Source organism: Haliotis rufescens, unplaced genomic scaffold (genome assembly GCF_023055435.1).
Source record: "Haliotis rufescens isolate VD_foot unplaced genomic scaffold, xgHalRufe1.0.p SCAF_4, whole genome shotgun sequence".
NCBI lineage: Eukaryota > Metazoa > Mollusca > Gastropoda > Lepetellida > Haliotidae > Haliotis > Haliotis rufescens.
This window is the reverse complement of record NW_025964112.1, coordinates 46,740,247-46,763,725: the sequence shown is the minus strand read 5'-3', so window position 1 is coordinate 46,763,725 and position 23,479 is coordinate 46,740,247. Positions and strand designations below refer to the sequence as shown.

The following is a 23,479-nucleotide window of genomic DNA, read 5'->3' as shown; positions in this document are numbered from 1 at the left end:
TTGGTAAAGGAAGGAAATCAGGTCTTAATCTGCTGATTAACCGCGTCATTGTTGGTGTATTTATCAAGATGTTGTTTTAACTACACTTTTGAGGGGGATTTATGTTTGCATAATATCCTGATTACTCTTTTCTGCATGATGGAGCAGCTTTAAAAAGGGTTTATTTTTAAAGATAAAGAAAACAAGCCGACCTTTTCTATGCTCGTTTGATATTCAACGCTTCGTGCATATGACGTGTGCATATAAAAGTTAACCTTTTCAAAATGACTTTAAAGTAGTTTAATGCTTTTGATTCTAATGCCTTTTATGAGATTCGTTATGAACACAAAGCAAACTAGATGGTGATTTGGGTTTGAGAGCGCTTTGAATGGTACTAACGTTATATTACGGCGAGATAAGAACGCCAAAGGTCATGCTGGGCGTAGACGTTCCCACGTCATCTTGATACGACGCTACAACAAACGATGAATGATAATCAGGCCGCACCTGGGATTCGAACCCACACCATGTAACGTCACGTCCATGTAACTCATCACAACGATAGCGAGGCCTTGGATCAATAGGTCACATATGTTGCCCCGCCGCCACTATAATTAAATGATATTGCTTATTGATGGAATATTGTATGTTACCATTTTGAAATTTACATCGATATAAAAACTTTGAAAGCTTTTTCGTTCCTAATTAATTTCCTGACATGCACTACAATTGAATAATAACTTACGGAATTCTTTTGCCTTTGAAATATAATCAACTTTGTATATATAGTCGCTTATTACAAACCCAAGTATAATGTCTTTCTTCGATCATCGTTATTTATCATGCACATAACGAACTTTGGGTACAACGGATTGAGTATGTTTTCCTCGGAATTCGTAATATGAGGATTTGTGAGTAAACTTCTCTCTCCGGACAAACAGAGGCACGTGTTATGATGAAACAGATGTAAGCTAATCTATCGCCGCATCACACCTCCAGAACTACGATTGTTTGTTGTTTAACGCCGCACTCAGCAATATCCCAGCTACATCACTGCGGTCTGTAAATAATCGAGTCTGGACCAGACAATCCAATGATTGACATCATGAGCATCGACCCACGCATTTGGGATACGATGACATGCATCAACCAGCTCAGCGAGCCTGACCACCCGATCCCGTTAGTCGCCTCTGAGAACAAGTATGGATTGCTGAAGACCTGTTCTACCCCGGGTCTTCATGGGTCTCCAGAACTACGTGTGAAATGTAATAGCTGCAAGATACCACCCCTATGTGCTCATCATTACCCCGGAAGCACGTGCTACAATGAAACACATTCAAGATATCAATCCATCACGTGACCCGTGGGTAGAATAGGCCTTCAGCAAGCCATGCTTGCCGTAAAAGGCAACTATGCCTGTCTTAAGAGGCGACTACCGGGATCGGGTAGTCAGGCTCGCTGACTTGGTCGAAGCATGTCATCGATCCCAATTGCGTGGATCGATGCTCGGGATATCAGTCACTGTATTGTCTGGTCCAGACTCGATTATTTACAGACCACCGCCATATAGCTGGAATATTGCTGAACGCGGCGTAAAACAGCAAACCAACCATTCCATTAAGCATCACCATCACCTTAGGATCACGTGTAAGATGTAATAGGAGCAAGATCATTCCCTCATCCTCATCATCACCCCAGAAGTACGCATTATGATGAAACACAGCACGATGACATTTTCCTGCCCACATCACCCAAGAAGTACTGTTATGATGAAACAGATGCAAATCAATGTTCCTTCACGTGTCACCATCACCGCGTATGACATGTTAGGAAGACACAGATGTAAGATAACATCCACGGCAACGAACCTACATATTTATGTTAATAAAAACACTTTATAGTCACCTTTTTAAGGCCACTTACATTTAAACAAACGTGGTCCTACCATCACATAACCTGTGATACACATTCCTCACGTTGCGTTCAAATAAACGCGACAAATATACCTGCAAATATTACACCTTTGTTCAGTCAACAAGTCTTTGTTTTCTTCACATGTTGCTTATCAAGAACGGAATCAACACTAGTCACATACCGTGCGCACAATCTGTTTTATTCAATTTCATATCAATTAACACGCTCTAATCACCCAAATCATCGGGGTGCTGGAGTGTCCTAAGCACGTGACCAAAACACGAGCTGCACGTGCGTCTCTTAACGGGCACTCAACAATAAGATACTATCAATAACTCGTTCAGAGGAATATTAAATGTCCCGGTGAAGCAAAAACAGCCCGCTACAAGTGTGGTTTCTTAGACCAATCGATATTAGGTAAAAGGTAGGGGCTAATATCCAATTTCTCGAGTGTGTATTGTGTGTTCTGGTGCTAGTACATTATTCAAGAACACCCCCCAAACAAGCATGGTTGTGATATACACGATTGCCTGGTAGGCTGTCGCGGCACTGAGAATAGGTTAAAGGGATTGTCATTATCAATGGCGGGCAGTGAATATCAAATGCCTCATCAGCCTTGACATTGTTACATCGTTTTTGTATTGAGAAACATATTTGGAAACGTGCGTTCATTGTTAAGAATAAGAAAACAGATGCATGTTTTTACAATTCGTAAATCTGATACCATGTTGATCCTTCTGAACAGGATTTTACTGATGCAATAACAATTTAAAGAAATTGTAGGACGTCGCTGTGCCGTCATTACTTTCTGTGAGACAAATAATAACTTACAAGTATAAAATATATTTGAATATTTTATGTTTCTTTTATTTAAAAAATGTACTTTATTAGTTGGTATCTTAGGACAAAATTGTCATTACTCATAGAAAGAACATTTATTTTAATATGATGATGACCGTCCATGTGGCAAATATGACCACTACTTTCTATATTTCTTGATCAGATTAATGGTGATTAATTTGACCTGTGCTGTGAATGAGCCTTGTGGCAGGTTTAGTGGGTGGCATGTCACTGTTGTGTGTGGAAGCAAGAGCAATTCTATTACCGCTACTTCAGCCTTGCTTCATAAGAGAACGTGATCCCATTCCTACACTAATCTATGGCTTATAGCAAAAATATATATTATTGTTGTCAATGCAATACTGTCATAAAGATGGATAATAAGTGTCTATCCCATTATGATGAAATTTTGGAGGGGTCGATACAAGTTTTAGTACAACTCTGGGTCACTGTTCTCTATCAAATTGTTCTCAACGTTTTTATTATCCACGATGTTATACTCTATGTTATTTTTCTCTGTTTTAAAAAACCTCTATTAGACTATTCTTACAGAATACGATTGCTCGTGATCTCTTTGTTATTCTTGTCTTTGTGATTGTTCTCTAAGAGACTGTTCTCTTTCTGATTGTTCTCTATGTTATTGTTCTCTTTCTGATTGTTCTCTATGAGATCATTCTCTTTCTGATTGTTCTCTATGTTATTGTTCTCTTTCTGATTGTTCTCTTTGAGATTGTTCTCTTTCTGATTGTTCTCTATGAGATTGTTCTCTTTCTGATTGTTCTCTGTGTTATTTTTTCCCTTTCTGATTGCTCTCTATGTTATTGTTCTCTTTCTGATTGTTTTCTATGAGATTGTTCTCTTTCTGATTGTTCCCTATGTGATTGTTCTCTTTCTGATTGTTCTCTGTGAGATATCTCTCTTTCTGATTGTTCTCTATGGGATTGGACTCTTTCTGATTGTTCTCTATGTTATTTTTCTTTTTCTGATTGTTCTCTATGAGATTGTTCTCTTTCTGATTGTTCTCTATGAGATTGTTCTCTATGAGATTGTTCTCTTTCTGAATCTTCTCTATGAGATTGTTCTCTTTCTGATTTTCTCTTTCTGATTGTTCTATATGTTATTGTTCTCTTTCTGATTGTTCTCTATGAGATTGTTCTCTTTCTGATTGTTCTCTATGTTATTTTTTCCCTTTCTGATTGCTCTCTATGAGATTGTTCTCTTTCTGATTGTTCTCTAGGTTATTGTTCTCTATGAGATTGTTCTCTTTCTGAATCTTCTCTATGAGATTGTTCTCTTTCTGATTTTCTCTTTCTGATTGTTCTATATGTTATTGTTCTCTTTCTGATTGTTCTCTATGAGATTGTTCTCTTTCTGATTGTTCTCTATGTTATTGTTCTCTTTCTGATTGTTCTCTATGAGATTTGTCTCTGATTGTTCTCTATGAGACTGTTCTCTTTCTGATTGTTCCCTTTGTGATTGTTCTCTTTCTGTTTGTTCTTTATGAAATTGTTCTCTTTCTGATTGTTCTCTATGAGATAAATCTCTTTCCGATTGCTCTCTATGAGATTGTTCTCTTTTTGATTCTTCTCTTTGAGATTGTTCTCTTTCTGATTATTCTCTATCAGATTGGTCTCTTTCTGATTGTTCTCTATGTGATTGTTCTCTTTCTGATTGTTCTCTTTGAGATTGTTCTTCATGTTATTGTTCTTTATGTTATTGATCTCTTTATTCTGATTATTCTCTATCAGATTGGTCTGTTTCTGATTGTTCCCTATGTGATTGTTCTCTTTCTGTTTGTTCTTTATGAGATTGTTCTCTTTCTGATTGTTCTCTATGTTATTTTTTCCCTTTCTGATTGCTCTCTATGAGATTGTTCTCTTTCTGATTGTTCTCTATGAGATTGTTCTCTTTCTGATTGTTCTCTATGTTATTGTTCTCTTTCTGATTGTTCTCTATGAGATTTGTCTCTGATTGATCTCTATGAGACTGTTCTCTTTCTGATTGTTCCCTTTGTGATTGTTCTCTTTCTGTTTGTTCTTTATGAAATTGTTCTCTTTCTGATTGTTCTCTATGAGATAAATCTCTTTCCGATTGCTCTCTATGAGATTGTTCTCTTTCTGATTCTTCTCTTTGAGATTATTCTCTTTCTGATTATTCTCTATCAGATTGGTCTCTTTCTGATTGTTCTCTATGTGATTGTTCTCTTTCTGATTGTTCTCTTTGAGATTGTTCTTCATGTTATTGTTCTTTATGTTATTGATCTCTTTATTCTGATTATTCTCTATCAGAATCGTCTCTTTCTGATTGTTCCCTATGTGATTGTTCTCTTTCTGTTTGTTCTTTATGAGATTGTTCTCTTTCTGATTGTTCTCTATGAGATAAATCTCTTTCCGATTGCTCTCTATGAGATTGGTCTCTTTCTGATTGTTCTCTATGTGATTGTTCTCTTTGAGATTGTTCTTTATGTTATTGTTCTTTATGTTATTGTTCTCTATGTCATTATCATTTAGCAGACTATCCTCATAAATTGATTGTTCTTGCTCTCTATGATATCGTTATCAATGATATTATTCTCTTTCGGATTGTTCTCTGTCAGATTATCTTCTATCAGATTATCCTCATAGAATCTTATTGTTTTTGCTCTCCATGTTATTGTTCTCTGCTGCTGTCCATCATGATTTTTGTTCTTTATACTTAATACTAACCTACAGTCTCAATATGATTATGAATAAAGTTATATAAATATACTTCTATAGGTTGTTTCATTCCTAGAATTGAAACGAGGATGAGTATAGCGTGCTGATGCCGAGAAGGGATTAGAATGGAAAGGGGATGGTTGCTTTAATAAATATACGAGACAGAATATATGCTATTGTTTCTCTATGTAAATATTCTCTAAAGTTCTTAATCTGTTGTATACAACACATGCTACAGTAAGGATGCTACCACCACATGTAAAGGTGTATGTGTCGGACTGTAAACGAGTGTTTGTAGGTGTTTGGGGTAGGGGGTAGGGGGTGGGAGGCATGGATTGCCTCATCTCTGAACCCTGGTTCTTCTATATCCTCTGGGGTCAGATAAGTCAGGGCGTGTACCGCACGAGATGTCTTTGGACTTGACGCCTCCATCTTGAAATCAGCTATAAATATCTGTTGTCTTGGGTGTGACAGCGGGATTCCTGTTACAGTGACCCGTGTACGTTGCTATTAATGGAGGTACAATTCCACCAGTTCAGGAGGTTCCTCCAATGCAACGTATATGAGTATTATGTTTGCTTAATTTGAATAGGGAGCGTTCGTTCACGGCGACAATGCCTACATACCTTCCTTCACACACCAATAACGTTTTTATAGTAATAAAGGGATATATTTGCATTGTTATCTAAAATCGCTTTTTACATTTGTTTTCTGTTGACAATCCTGTATTTCCATTATTGATTACACATTTGTTTGTATCCCGGTATCACAGGGGTATTTCATCACAATAAAACACAGGTAACGTTTTGCAATTTATCACGGATTTCCCATTACTGTTTAGAGGTATATCCATTATAAGAAGCATATATGTTTCGTTTGTAGTTTTTCTGATGCATTGTCACCCTCCTGTAGGCAGTACGTGGCCACTTAGGTCCCTTGTGTTAACTATCAATGATTTAACGACATTTGTCGTCTTATATCTAGTGTAAAAATGTAAAAAGTACACATAAAAGCTGTAAATGATAGCTCCCTGTCAGTCAGTCGACTGACTAATTACAGCAAACGCCTTCTTTTATACTTTTTGGTCTTCTGCTACTTTATGCGAATAACGAAGTAACGCTACTATATTTTGCCGACAGTAGGGATGGTATTTCGAGATTAATGACATGTAGCAGACCAAATCAAGCGAACACGCTTCCATATTCTGGGACAGCCACGACAGGTGTTCGCAAGAGGTCGCCGTGTCAGACGGTGCATAGTACTGCTCAAAGTATACATCCCTCGATACCCCCAAATGACATGTACAGTCGTAGGGTTTATTGCTGTGTTTCACAATCAAATATCCATTGCGTGGTGCCAAATGAGGGAAAGTTTGTTTTGAAGATGCTTGTATATCTTCCATCGCAAGGGAATTTTAGTCATATTTTCACGAGATACAAAGCAACAAGTGAAAATAAGTAACGTCAGATATGCATCAGATTTAAAAGAACAACAACATTCATGTCCTTTTATTGATCGTAATTAAATTCGAAGCAATCCACATACTCACAAAAAAATGTCTACTATAAGAGGAGATCATTGTATGATTCCGACTATATCATAACCATGTGTTCATGAATCACTATCAAATAGTGATGACACCAGGTGTTCGCCTAAAGGTTAGAATATCCTGCCTACAGGTGACGTCGTCGTAAACCCATGAACAATGAACGCGTAACAATGAATGATAGATAGAAAGGAGACAGTTTACAAGTCGTCACATGTGACTACGTCCAAATCAGAGTTGGAGTAAACGCTGCTTGAACAGTATTTCAGTTGTATCACGGCTTGTCAGCTTTATGTGGGAGGAACAAATCCACGAGTGTGGGTGTGCTGGAATACCAGGGATTATATTTGGGAGATTCTGTCATTCAACCCACGATCCGTGGATCCTTGCACGGGTAAGAGAAGTAACTCTGCAAAGTAAATTGCGGAGCCTTACATAACTGAGCCATCCCTGTCCCCATTGATGTCAGAAGGGTCACTTGATCCAGGTGGCCGTACCAGAATTTTGACCAGATACACAAAAGCCAATTTATCACAACCCAATTATACAGAGTGAACATTGACAATTTACATGTGAAGACTAGAAATGAGCAAAAATAAAATAATCAAGATTCAATTCATCATTCCTATGTTCCGCCAATGTCGTTTTCTCAGTGAAATATCATTATGGGATAAAACCTGTAAAATAGCCGGTCATTGACTGTGAGATCCTTGTTTTGTTCGATACTATTTATTCATCGGTGTGTACCAACGATATTTTGATCATGTCATTATAGTAACAAGATATAAACCCACTTTCATTTTACAATTGGACCACATTAACTACAGGACCCAATATGACGTTCCAGTATCACTGCCTGAAATGAGTTTTAAGTAAAAGAATTATATTTTGCAATATTGGATGTATCCCATTATTTCAGTCTCAATCATAGTGTTACATCGCTACAACATTGCTGAAATATCCACAAAGTGTAAACCTCAATCACGTAGCAGAGTTATATCATTCTTACAATGCAATTCCTCAATACGAATACATGCAACATGGGTGAAATATCCACAAAGTGTAAACCTCAATCACGTAACAGAGTTATATCATTCTTACAATGCAATTCCTCAATACGAATACATGCAACATGGGTGAAATATCCACAAAGTGTAAACCTCAATCACGTAACAGAGTTATATCATTCTTACCATGCAATTCCTCAATACGAATACATGCAACATGGGTGAAATATCCACAAAGTGTAAACCTCAATCACGTAACAGAGTTATATCATTCTTACCATGCAATTCCTCAATACGAATACATGCAACATGGGTGAAATCTGTTTGGCTTTTACGTTTGCACAATTGATGGTTTAAAGTTATAATTCATTCACAGATTCATCAACCTTTTTTTCATAGCGGCGTCAATTCAGAACGGGACCAGGAGTTGAAACTATCAAGGAGTGACGTTCCTCGATTTGTCAGGGCTCATTGAAACATATAAAAGAAAAGGCCTCTTGCCTCATGCTAAAAATAGCTATATACAGTTGTTGGGAAGTTGTTGTTTGCCTGTAAGCACCATTGGGCAATATGTCGACGGATAACACGGAAAATGTTTTTTTCACTGTGGAATCGAACCATGTGCTATAACGTGACGTATCAAACGTTTTAAACTCTGCGTTATTCGACCACTTCTCTAGTATAATGAACATGAAATTATTACCCTTAGAAAACATTCACCAGCTTCGAACGAGACATGAAAAATGACAATATTCAGAGCAATATATATGATAAATATAGAAGTGCCATGCACATGTTCGGTTATTGTAGGCCAAATATGATTTCAAACAAAACGTCAACGTAGACGTAACGTGATAAAATACTACACTGCTTCTAAGTTTTAGATCCTATTATAAAGGCCAATGAAGCTTCTAGTGATGAAGATGATTATAAAATGATAAGTCAACCTGAATATGATCCAGATCAGAACTTTACACTATTCTTAAAATAGAAGTATATCAAAGTAAGCATTTTTGTCAATTAATGGTACCTAATTAAAACTGTCATGTTCATGCGTAAATATGAATGAAAATGTACAACAGTCTTAATGTGCAGAATGAATAGGGTGACGTTGTTCTACATCAAAAGGATGTACACAACACAAACCACAAACAATACAGCAGTAATTCAATTGTTCAATACGAAAACCACCCCGCAATCGGCCGATGACAAATAAAGATATATCAGTCACGAGTCACTCTTGAAGCACAACAATGCTCCTAACAAAGCACGTAATAGTTTTTCAGCGGGGACGGAGCATTGTTGAAATAGCCCACATGAAATAAGACATTTGGCACAAGATCTATCGGTGTGTTCTAAGCAGATGTCCTCCAAAAAAGGCATTAATTATTTAGAAATATGACTTTAACATACTCAGCATTAGTAAGCAATTGAGCAAGCTTGGCCTGTGTGACCCTGCGCGGTTTGTTTGAAACGGGAACAGAAGTGTTGTAGCTATGGCGAGGTATCGGGTGTACGCAATAGGGTCTGACGTGTGGCACTTGCCATGTCATCTCCGGGGGACGGGGTGTTTTCTTTTAGAAGGCAGTGTTTTAACCGGAGAAGAAAGTCAAAAAGTCTTATCAGATTATTTGATTTATTTCTGAAACCAAACCGCAGGCATATATGGGCATACGAGCCATAACATCTTATTCCGTATGTAATTAAACTGGAAATTGTTCTTTGCATATTTAAAAACAAACCTGTATATTCTCTAACGTCATCATGAACATTCTGTGTTATGATTATCCATGAACATTCTTTACTGATATTAATCATGAATATTCTCTATCGATATCGATCATTAACATGGATATCCTCTATCGATAACACGGACCGATGTATCATTTCACTATCTTTGAGATGTGAGGCTCTTCACCAACATCGACTTTTATTCATCCCAATCAAATACCATTCATGCTCAACTGCACATTTCTTCAGCTATTATTAAACAACAAAAATCAAGAATTTAACGCCTGTTTCTATTTAATGTACAAATATTTAAATACCCCGTCATCAAACAATAATGTACATTGATGTTTATTCTTTCAATGTATCGTTTCTATATATTGCTCTTGTACCTCCGTTGGTGATGCTGAGAAGTATACTGAATCTGAAAATGAATTACACTCAAACATAAGGCTGTTTATACCGACTGAAGAAAGGAGAAAGTGCATTTGAATGATTTATTGTAGTGTTCACTTTCAAGTTTGAGGTTGAATTAAAGCAAACCAGTTGAGTTACATTGCATTTAAAACTCAGAACGAATTCTTCACCGTCCACACGCGAACAAATACATTTTCAACATGATTTACAGAGAGTTCGTCATACGACGTTGCCATAACAAATGTTTAAAACAGAGTCAATCCCTGTTAATTCATGATATCTGATTGTTAAACCACCATGAGAATCGGTAAACATGGTCCCTGTGGAGCCGAACAAATACGCCCTATAGAGGGGGGTCCAGCCTTGATGGGGAGGGAGTTGACTTGGGATTCATTTTCACTGCAACCCCGGAGCGCTTTTGTTGTAGCGGCAAACCGATTCGAATATCAGCAAATACTGTTTCTTCAAGTTACAAGACGCACCACGGGGGGTGACAAACTGAGGGGGGCAGCGTTAGTCGGAGTGTGGCGAAGGGGCCACCCACAAGTCCGAAAAATATACACATTTTTTACCCGAATGTCAAGGAAAAAGATTACCTGTGCAATCTTCACGATAAAGCCCTCAATGTCTTTGATACAATCGCTCTGAGAAACTGGGAAGAACGTCAATGATTCTACCAGCGTTCCGCAGAGTAATAACTTTAGCTTCGCGTTGAAAACATGTGAATATTGCGCTTATCTCTTATGTTAATGCTCACTTATGCGAAAAGATGAAGCAAAGATGACTCGTTTCAACAAAGGTTAGATTTTGGAGAATTCTTTGATAAAATCGAAATACAATAACATTCTTTAACAAAGGTTGTGTGCGACCCGTCCCTTCGGCCTTTGTGAGGAAGCATAATATATCATAGTGTCAACTCAACAATTACTCACATAGTAACAGACCAGCCGTAGTATATAACTGTCACGTGATGATCACAAAGATTAGTGACAAAAAACATCGCTGATTAATACTTTACAGATTTGTTTTTTGGAGACCGTGCTCTTTTAACGATGGCCGAAAGATACTTGCATTGAAATATTTATGTGCGTGTATATAAACAGTCTTCTTATAACGCTAAGCGTTTTGTTATAGACATGTTTGATATGAACATAAATCTGAAATGAACATGTAGTTGTTCATTTCAGTTACTTGGAATCAGTATTGGTTCATGAAATGTACATGAGGCTATAAACCCGCGTAAGAAATGTTACCCACGACGGGAAGAAAGCGGTTTCTGATGATGTCAGTGGTGGTGTCGAATAGACAGAAAAAGCTACTATAGTTCAAGCAGACACATAACTCATCCGCGACCCGAACATATTAGGAAGCACGTGTCCCTTTGGCCGTGAAATGTAGATGGATTCATCGGAACTTTACTTCACCAGAAATAATCGTGATGAACAAGCCTAAAAATGCCACTGGACCATCTTCGTCGACACAGTAAGTGTTGTGTGGAGAAAGCAGACTTCGACACACATTTAACTGTCTATTTACTGTAGAGTATCATGTATTATAATCACAGACAATTATCATACTGATGATAGCATTATTTTTTTACGTGCGACGTTTTGAGATGAATCTAAATACAAACGACAAATCCCTTTCCATATTCACAATAAATCTCAAAAAGATAGCTTGAAGCAATTGATTCTACGATTCCGATAATATTATGAACACGTGTTTATGAATAACTATCAAATAGTGATGATACGTTTTGAGACGAAACAATGAAATATTATAACAATGCGGCGGTCAGCTTTTGACTGTAATCATTTGTGAAAAATCAAAAACTTGCCACAATTATTGTCTGTGTAATACAGAATGTGTTTATGTCTTTATACCCGTTGATCATATTTCAATTCAAGATTTGTTATAATCAGCGCTTCCATTGTTAAATGTTCATAAGACAATAGCGTACACCTGTTCTTATTAATACAACCATAAAGCGTGACAGTTGATCTGTTGTATGTTTAATATATTAGTATAATCATATTTTTAAAAGGTTTCATGAAGATCTCTTGCCGTCCTTCTGTGTTTGTGAGGTTTCAAAGACGAGACACTCCCAGACAGCGGTATCAAATTCCAGTGTTTGTAATCATCAGATATCGTAGGAAAGCCAGGTTTAGAAATAATCGAGTTTGTCTGATTCGTTTCTGTTTTTAAATGAATAGGCACATATTTCAATGATGAAATAACATCTTTTTAATGACATGCATTTTTGCTTGAATGGATGGTTAGAAATTATATGGACATGTACTGCAGCATGTTTCGAATTACAGAGCATTTTTATATTAAACTGGAAAGATTTACTGCCATCCCCCAATCTACAACCGTTCGTCATCAGTAAAGTCATTCGTTCAGAAAACGTTTCTGCAATATTACCACTTCAAGGTATTACAGTTCTTAAAAATACTAACAGCCTTTTTTATGAAATTACAAACTAATTTTTAAATGCTTATTTTAAAGTCATTTTGGCCTTTGTTCCATTTTTTGTGACACATTACGAATACCACAACAGCCATCGGTGTTCTCATTTCATGTAAAGACAAAACAATATCTCGAAATATATTGACAAAGGTTCTTGTGTAGAAGTGTCTGTGCAGCGTGTCATAACGGGTGCATGTCACTAAAACATCGAATCGATATGGATCTGTTTTTTATGTCGAATTAATCGATGATAACATGCACGGTGCTTGTCATTTTGGGGTGTTCAAGAGCTCATTTGTCAGTGAGGGGTAAATTGAACGGACAAATGTTTCTTTACCTTAGGGTTTTGTAAGAGTATATATGAATGAAACCTTTAGTTTTAGCTACCAGGTCATCAATCACAAACAGTTCGACGCCATGGACATAAGGCAGTTATGAATTAATAGAACCAGTTTAAATGATGACCATATTAGCTCGCATAAGACCATCAAGTAAAGGTTGGTTGTGTGTGATTAGCTTAAGTTTAATCAATAACTATGACGTGATTAATGAAACAATAAACGAATCGAATTAAAGTTTCCTACAAATTGTGTGTTCTTCCTCGTAGGGTTCATGGACAATAAAGGCAATCTAGTGTCACCACACGTTGGTTCATAAGATCATATTGTTGACATCATCACTTGAGACAGTTATCACCAATTACATAAAGGAATGCATGCTGCCTATGCATTAACAGAGGCAGATACTTCCAGGAACTGCATGACATCAGTTCCAAATGAATCAAGCCGAACGAGTATTGAAAACATACCAGAATGAACATGGGGTGATGTTGTCGACATCCAGTTATACATACGTTTCATTTGGGTTACGTTTCCTCAGAAACAAAAGACATTATCAAGGATAGAAGTCTGTGGGGTTCTGGCAAAAAGTACTCACACATTGAACCCATTGGTCTAGCGTGATGGGTTAATCTGAACCACAGGACAACCACACCACACCCCATAAAAAGAGCACTATGCCTGATATAGAACATCAAAGGTAGTGTATATCGACATGACTGGTTGATGTATCATATTCCTTAAATTACGTATAAATATTTCATAAGTGCACTGCAAGTCAATGTCATTTTATCACATATTTATTTTTATTGGTAACTATTTGAAACGAATATTTGTTTTGCATTGTCGTTGCTTGTTGAGTGTACTGAATATCTGTATAGCTAACCGAAATGATCAACTTTCTTTCATAAAACGAAAATGTGAGGACCTTGCTGTGATCTCTGTATGGCTGTTGTTCAGGCAGTCACGCAAAGCCACATGGGTTTAATCCCATTTGCTAGTCCATTGGTGTTCTTGTACATCAAATTGCCTCTGACACGCCAAACATGTTTAGGAGAAAAAGCACTAAAATAATATTACTGCAAAGTGTTTAGGCTAAAAGCACTCTACTGCTGACAAAATAGTCAAATAAATAAAACTCAATTCAGATGTTATTTATAAGAATATGCTTTTCACATTCAAACGTTTCCCTTTATAGACACACCAAACTAAAAGTTGAAACCAAACTCGAATCTGATCTTTTAGTCACGTGATATTATGTCATTTTGCAGTCTCTGATAAAAGCTTTTCACAATAGTCGATAATGTTCATGACATTATTTACTCTTAAGTATCAGCTTTTCATTGGAACAGATAGATGCTTGTGATAGACAGGAGACGAGTGCTTGTATTTGTATTTCTGTATGATTATGACCAAACCTGCCTTCTTAAACATACTTTGTATGTACATGTATGTATTAAATTCAAAGAATACCATTTTTGTTATTTATATAAAAAAAATGTCATGATAAGTAACTAACTTAAATGCTATTGGGTGTAAACATTTTACATTCTGATTGCCTTTTTTGGGTTACAAAACAAAACTGCAGTTACAAATATCCTTGAATGATAATGACTCGGCTTCATTGTGTCGTTCAAAATCACTAATGTGAAAAAGAGTAAATGATATATATTTCAATTTATTTTCATAAGTATAGAACAAAGTATACTGTGTGAGAAAAAATATATTTATTCAATGACATGCATTGTTAAAAAAGGTGAATGATATGTATTTCATTTTATTTAAAGAAAGTTTTTAAAAAGTTATTTTTTATCCTTTTTGTACTCAGCTGCACTTTTCGCCATCAGTGATGAAACACGACACTTGTATATCGCCTTGTGCATTTGCAGGGGAGACTTGTCTGAGGGATGCGTGTGCATCTGTGTTTTCACTAGCATTATATACACCATGTATGTTTATACAATAACCCTGTATAGACGCATGCGTGTTGTGCTGTGACAAGGCACAAGCAAATGTTGCATTTATGTCAAGCAAAAGCCAGAAACGTCAGACACAGATATATTTCCTTGCGCATTTTTTTTCAGAAAGCCATTTTATGAATAATTATGAAACCACCAGGGATTCGTTTTCTGTGGTTGAAGAAAAAGATTTGATTCATGAATGTTGTATGTGTGATTATTAAGGATAGCTATGCCAGCGAGTGTGGATGTCTGCTGTCGGTGGTTGCTATTTTCCGTAGCATAGGGTGCTGGTGACAAAGAGAGCAGTGGGTGTTCCTTGTTGAGACTATGCTGGGATCATCACAAAGGAAGAACACCGTCAGTGATGAACATCTCCGGTAGTCAGAACACATCAATAAGTAGTGATCATAAATCATATATTCCTTCATATCAGTGAACGCCATCAGCATTGAACTCTGTCAGGAGTGACCATCGCCAGAAGTCGTAATATAATCGATTGTGAACACCCCCAGTAGTAACCATCGTCAGCAGTGATAATGTAATCGGATGTGAACACCCTCAGTGGTAACCATCGTCAGAAGTGGTAATATAATCGGCTGTGAACACCCTCAGTTTGTTTGTTTGTTTCCTTGTTTGTTTGTTTCCTTGTTTGACGCCGCACTCAGCAATATTTCAGCTATATCACGGCGGTCTGTAAATAATCGAATCTGGACCAGACAATCCAGTGATTGACATCATGAGCATTGATCCATGTAATTGGGATACGATGACAGGCACCAACCAAGTCATCATCGTCAGAAATGGTAATATAATCGGCTGTGAACACCCTCTGCAGTAGGGGTCGTCAGAAGTTGGTAATACAACCCCTAAGTGATGAAAATGATCATCGCGAGAAGTAGTAATATAATCGGTAGTGAACATCCTCAGAAGTAACCATCGTCAGCAGTGGTAATATAATCGGATGTGAACACCCTCAGTAGTAACAATCGTCAGAAGTCGTAATATAATCGATGTGAATACCTAAGTAATGTAATGATCATCGTCAGAAATGGTAATATAATCCGCTGTGGACACCCTCAGTAGTAAAGTCGTCAGAAGTGGTAATATAATCGGATATGAACACATACGTAATGTAATGATCACCGTCAGAAGTGGTAATATAATCGGCTGTGAACACCCTCAGTAGTAACCATCGTCAGAAGTGGTAATATGATCGGATATGAACACCTAAGTAATGTAATGATCATCGTCAGCAGTGGTAATATAATCGGATATGGACACCCTCGGTAGTAACCATCGTCAGCAGTGGTAATGTAATCGGCTGTGAACACCCTCTGTAGTAACCATCGTCAGCGGTGGTAATGTAATCGGATGTGAACACCTACGAAATGTAATCATCATCGTCAGAAGTGGTAATATAATCCGCTGTGAACACCCTCTGTAGTAACCATCGTCAGCAGTGGTAATGTAATCGGCTGTGAACACCCTCTATAGTAACCATCGTCAGCAATGGTAATGTAATCGGATGTGAACACCTATGTAATGTAATAATCATCGTCAGAAGTGGTTATATAATCGGCTGAGAACACCCTCAGTAGTGAATACCGTCAGCAGTGGTAATGTAATCGGATGTGAACACCTAAGTAATGTAATAATCATTGTCAGAAGTGGTTATATAATCGGCTGAGAACACCCTCAGTAGTGAATACCGTCAGCAGTGGTAATGTAATCGGATGTGAACACCTAAGTAATGTAATAATCATTGTCAGAAGTGGTTATATAATCGGCTAAGAACTTCCTCAGTAGTGAATACCGTCAGCAGTGGTAATATAAGCGGTCGTCAGCAGCAACACTAGTAACCACCGTCAGCAGTGGTACAACTCAGCATTGACCACAGTCTGCAGTGAACACCGACAGCAGTACACACTGTATGTATAGTTAGCATTGTGCATAGACAAAATAGTCTGTTGTGAACAGCGACTGGAGTAAACAACACATGTGATGAACAAAACATGTGGTGATCATAATCAGTAGTGACCACAGAAATTGAAAACTGACAATAGTGAACACCATCAGTTGGCAACACATTTAGTAGTGAACAACCATCAGTAGTTAACACCATCAGTTGCGAACACCATCAGCAGTGAACACCATCAGTTGCCAACAACAATCAGTAGTTAACACCATCAGTTGCGAACACCATCAGCAGTGAACATCATCAATTGCGAACACCATCAGTAGTGAACATTATCAGTTGCGAACACCATCAGAAGTGAACACCATCAGTAGTGAACATCGTCATTTGCAAACACCATCAGTAGTGAACACCATCAATAGTGAACACCATCACTAAAAATCACATCATATCATCGTCTTCATCAGATGTAACTCACGAACTCTTTGAAGTGGCACCTACAATTTGTGAGAACCTCTGAAACCATGTATGCTCAATTCAAAGTACAACAAACATATTTCTTCGTCAAAATATAAACAATTACTCTTACGCATGGTCCATTTAAAAAATCCTAAACAAACAAATAACCACCCTAGATTGCTAAATAGAATGTCATTTACTTAATTTGACCGTGTTCTTAAATCAAACACCCGAGATCAGAGGAATATTTGTTTTAATTCAACCAACCAGTTAGATAACATTTTTTTTTTTAAATATTAATCCGAATCACAGAAACCATCTCGCATACAGAAAACACAAATAACACATTACATGATTAACACATCACAGAAATTAAACCACCTCACACATTTCCATCCCCAAAATTGACCACACTGTTCTATTTTGTTCGTATTCACGTCCGTCTTTGGATAAACCAAAAAATATTACAAATATTAATGTTGAATTCAAACTAACTGTAAATTAATAAGCTGAAAAAATAAGAACTCATTTCAAATTTTGAGGAAAACCCCAAATCATGTTACGGTGTCAAGCGTTTGTTGACATTGTGCGGGATAGCTTCACTCGTCTTTCCAGCTGGTTGGGTCGGGACTGCCGCCCAAAGTCCTGATAGTGCTTGACAGAAGAAGTGTGCTTGCGCATTTCATCCGAATCAGTGGACTTTGGTAAAGGATGTGCAAAGAAAATACAGATTAGCTGTGAGCTATGTAGACATAGCGGCTTCTGGAACTTGCGTCTCGTATTTTTCTCCAAGGGTCGCAAGTTTTCCACGGCGAACGAGTTTTGTTGTCACTGCCCCAAACTTGCATCCAACAGACACATTTATTTCCAAAACATGAAAGGCCTCTTTTGACAGCAAGAGCAAGAAAAGTTATGGCGTCTGTGAAATCAATTAATTACTCGCTTGCGTTTCAAAACAATGTCGCGTCATTATATCATCTTTTGTCACTTTCATCACGTGATCACGGGAGCTGGTTCCACGTGCGTTGTTCGGAGCTCGCACGTGCAAAACCGTTAATACATCTGCATGGAAAAGCTTCTATACCGGGCTGTCAAGGACATAAAGTTTAGACATGTCTGATGGATTGTTTTCTTAGATTTGTAACTGAATTTAGTCGCAATAAGGCCCAAATGAGTCATATTCTAGTTGTAGATTTCATTAACACGTTGGAGCAATGCTAGCCGGCACATGTCGGTTTCCCATCCCCGGTGTAGAATGTGTTCTTGTTAAGTGAAATGATTTGTGCACTATCGGCACCTATTTCATTAGCTTTTAGTCCTCGCCGGCCCGCTCTGAGGCCAAAGCCACACACACCAGAGTTATGCTACATGACCAATCTTGACGCTTGGCTGGACCGTGTTAACATTATTTTGTAATTCTAATGGTATTGCAGCATAATAACACTTTATCACTCCTACAATTTCTTTACAGTAATGTGTCCTGTGCCCATGTAGAATTTGACCTATGGTGAAAGTTTTGATTTGAACATATTTAAGAATAATTTCTTTGTTAATTATATTTCTTTATACATTATGGTACAATTTTATATTTTATACTTAATAAAGAGTATGCATCTACTTATTGATGATTTCTGCATATTTAACATTTTTTTGTTTTTTAATTTTATTTCTGTGGAACATTTAAAACTTAATATAGAAAATGGATATACAAATGGTTGATTTGACGATATTTAAGAATATTGTGTTTGTTAAATATGTTTATGTATCCATCATGACAAATATTTAATAATTTACATAGAATATGCACCTACCTATTTTTTAATGATATATTCAAGAATATTCTATCTGCGAATACTATTTCTGTTTGTATAATGTCTTTTGCTTTAATATTCAATGTAGATTATGCACCGTGTAGTGGATGATGATTTCAACATATCTAAGAATATTTTGCTGTTAATTTTAATTTTGTTTGAATAATGCAAATTTGTTATATGTATTTTTACAATATCGGATATCAGATATATTTTTCATCGTATTAATTTAATAATATGATCATGACCTCCTTACTATAACTGCAATTTGATATCTCAATACATAAAAAATATCCCAAACAATAACTCAGTACAATATGTTAGAGCTGATAGATATAATGATATTGATTTGTGGTAATTTTCCATTTGGAACCGACGTATTGTCAGTTGTCATAACAAAGTTGAAACTAGCACCTACAAGTATATTTGATAGGATAATGGTTATCATTATAGACTAAATAGGGAATAATGATCAGATATTAGTATTATACACAGATGGTTATTATACTTTATGATGGTCGTATAAATATGTAAATATGACAACAATTTATATCACTTCAGTTGTATGATAACATGAATGTTAAAATAGCCATGAAAATACCTTTTCAACTTTATGCATCTATAAAAGTTATGTGGGGGAATATATTTTAAAAAGCCGATAAAACCCTTTCCATTACCATGGCAACTACTAAAAGGAGCAAATATCTCCACTGAAGTTTGGGCAACAAGAAACAATTGCATCACGCTTTTGGGGACATCTGAAACCAAACAGCATATTAAATGATGAATCCCAATTCTATTGTTTTAAAAATAGTTCATGATATATTTTGATTGAAGTTGAACTGACATTTTTCTACCTTCTACGATTATGAAATATGGTGTTGTTTATATTGACTTTAAATCTTGTACGTTAGAGTTGCAAGATATTATTGCATATAATTAAGCCATTAGTTATTGTTTACACATATTACTGGAAAATAATCATTTGTTTCTTTCCACAGAGGCTAAATAAATACAAGTCTATAACAGTTGGTACGCTTGAAATTGTACCTTGCTATCAGCGGATGTTATTTTGATATACGGTAAACACTGTGTCCCAAAACGACACTATCCGAACGAAACCCCATGTCTGAATCGTTGCTAATTGGTTATAACTCAGGAACGACCATTTCCGCAATATTTCACATCCCAGCCCATAGACATGTCCGAAGGGAAGCAGAAGAATGTTTAATGTCGTCACAAGGCATGGCATCGGCAAACGGAGGAGAGTGTCAACGTGCCACTACCTTCTGTTATACCGATAGCCTTATCTCGTTCACATGGCACCTGCATGCAGATTACTTACCCCCCAATCTATTTATCTCAGCCCCGCCCCCTCATGTCAGCGCCCGTATAAACAACACTAAACAAACGACTCTAATGCGCTGACATTTATTGTTTAGCACACTATTGACATGGTGTACATTTCAGAATGAAATGCATGCATGCGTATTTCGTCTTGCCATTGTACATTTCCAGTTGAAATATTCCCGATTCGTTTTTGTTCTTCTCTGATGATTTTCGGGTTTGGATAAGGGGTCGGCTAAGGGTTTAGAATGACTATTGTTGCTCCGCCATGTCGGGGAAGGGTAGTTTGTGATCTGGCCATTCGAGACATAAACACCTGCGATGTTTTATTGACTGTGGGTTAAGCAATGAATATCCCCAGATTGACGTCATGTAGGCAGTACTTTCACAAAGGGATGACAACAATGGATATATACCGCTGTCACACGTGAGGGATGTTAGCAAAGGGGTCTAACCGTGTCAGGCTTCTAACCCGATCCGGCCGATAGGTTACACTGTTTTTGAGTAGTGTTCGGGGATATAGGTACACGATATAAGAATTGGGTAGGAAGTTGTGATTTGATAGTACTTAAAGGCATGCCCCGTCTGGCGTTGTTATAACATTTAACCCTGTACCGTTGGATGGTGTTGGACTTGTTGGAAAAATATTATTCACCCTTCCAATTGTACAAGGTAAGACATAGCCATGATATTTATACTCGGCAGGGAAGGCGACATTCCGTATGTTACGATGTATTTCACGACCGCAGTGAGTATAACATAATATCTACCGAAACAGATTCCATTGGGCGTAAAAGGTTAAATAGCAATGAAAATTTTATCACTGGATCACTCAACGTTAATGATGACACCAGGTGTTCGCGAAAAGGGTAAACATGTAATATGGAGAAAGATAGGTTCCCAGCCTTGCATAATAGAAAGTGAGCTAAAGTCAAATACGTTCTTCAGCGAATAACAAATAGTTATCAAGCAGTGATTATTAAAAGTTGAGATGATTAGAATTTAGAATTCTGTATAAAACTGAAAAAAATCCATTTGCAATGGGATATTAAGTATGTCCAGATAAACTAGTTCTCGTTGGATAACCAAAAAGACTGCTCTGAGTACATTGGCATATTCATGTGTAGACGATGGACATGGGTCTGGTCAGTATTGTTGTTGAGTTGTAACGAGAATAGGGGAACGGGTGGCCCAGTCGTCTATGGCGCCGCGATTTGCTGTGCAGAGTTGCGTCCCCTGGGTACGCCAGAACCCTTTCATTGTGGGTTTGAATCCCGGTTCGCCCCGATTATGTTTCTAGGTTATGATTTGTCAGCTCCATACCCGTGCTCCTGGGTTTCGCCGAAGTGGTAAACGTCTGAGACCTGCATCCCTCCCGGCTGTACTCCAGCGGGCTTTCCTCGCGATATAACTGGAATACTGTTAAAAGCGGCGTTAAAACCAACTCACTCACTAACTCACTTACTGTAACGAGAATACGTTAAACGTGACTTGAAATTTACACAAAACTACCTTTCGGTTATTATTTGCCCAACAATGGCAGGCATATAGCCTTGCTCCATGTCCATGGATCTATAGTAAGTTTATCCTTATAAGAGGCAGGTCAGGATAACAGTATACCTAAGGACGCAAGTCTATTATAGGAACAACTTGTTCTTATTGTTTATATAATCTAGAAATTATGTTTGAAACTTATTATTATCGCCTTCGAGACTTGTGAAAGTCTAGCAGACATAGGGTATGGCAAGGATTTTTGAATGGCGTTTGGATTGGAATTCTGGACTAGAATTTGGAATAAGAAAAACTGGAATATACTCTTCTCGCACTGAAACAAACCCTGTGTTGTGCAGACCTTATTGATACAATACCGTGGATTGAATTGCCAGTTTGTAAACAACTAACGCCAATGTGCAAGTCTACACTTTAACATCTGTGACAATGATCAGACATTATAGACATCATAATAGACATCATAATGATAATAAACGTGATAAACACAGACCAGGATATATATGTTGCTCTTCACATGGTGTTCTGTTGTGCCTCATTAGAGTATCACAAGTCATTAGGTAATTGTGTTGAATAAAGTGTTTCCTCACCTAGGCATGCCTCCTCTCCATCAGCACTGATGTAGGCAATGGAGAGAAGCTGACACCACGTCCCCAAGCTTATCTTCCCTATATCGGTGACAGCTGTTTATAAACTGTCTTAGCATATTAGATCGGAGACTTGTTTGAAAATAGGTATGTTCCATTTGTCTCATTTCAAATTCCATTCCAGTTGTGCAATCCAAACTCCTTTACAAAACCTGTTCCACACTTTACACTTTCATGACATGTCTTTAGGGCCATCCCAGGTGTTTTTTTACAAAATGTAATTTTATGACACATGTGTGTCTAATATATTAATTCCACAAGTTATTATTCCAATCTGTTAACTTTGAAAACACGTGTGTATAATTTCGAATAGATCTGTTAGGGGCACGCATTAATAATTAATGAATTATGAGAAGCCTTCAGAATATTTACAACTGGAGTATTATTCATAGCACACTAATGTAGGTAGGTGAGAATGGTACCAATATTCTCTGTCGCTAAATAAATATCGTTTCTGATGACCAGACGAATAGTACAGACATGTGTTATAACATAGTCTGTCAATTGTTTTTGTTCAAAAGACGGTCAAAACTATTAGTATTCGATATTTGGAAATAGTATACGTCGAATGCTGTTGTAAGACACCAGGGTGACACATGAATAAAGGACTTCGACTTACAACGAACTGATCTCATTCCAAATAAAAACGACAAAGGTCACTCCATGATCATAAAATATCTACGATTCCGATTACATATACCATAAAAATGCGTTCATGAATCACTATCTGATAGTGATGCTAGCAGGTGTTCGCGAAAGGTGAGCGTATCCTGTTTCACCGGTGGCACCCGTCAAAAACACATGCAAAGGCAAGTTAACTGTTCACCTGAAAAGAATGTCAAATTATTCGTGACATGCCACATTCAAAGATTGTGACGATGTAATCCAAAATAAAG

The 23,479-nt window shown here is 37.2% G+C and overlaps 1 protein-coding gene across 5 annotated transcripts in view; it reads left to right on the top strand.

Annotated features, from left to right (window-relative positions):
• The window catches only part of LOC124151988 (homeobox protein Hox-B6a-like), a 103,509-nt gene that overhangs the window by 40,658 nt on the left and 39,372 nt on the right, over window positions 1-23,479 (top strand). The window contains exon 1 of one of the 5 annotated variants that reach the window (XM_048381835.1): window positions 11,555-11,609. The exons of the other annotated variants lie outside the window; for them this stretch is intronic. The gene's annotated coding sequence lies outside the window, so the exon portion shown is untranslated. Of the gene's footprint in view, window positions 1-11,554; window positions 11,610-23,479 lie in introns of those variants that run through there. 5 annotated transcript variants of the gene reach the window in all.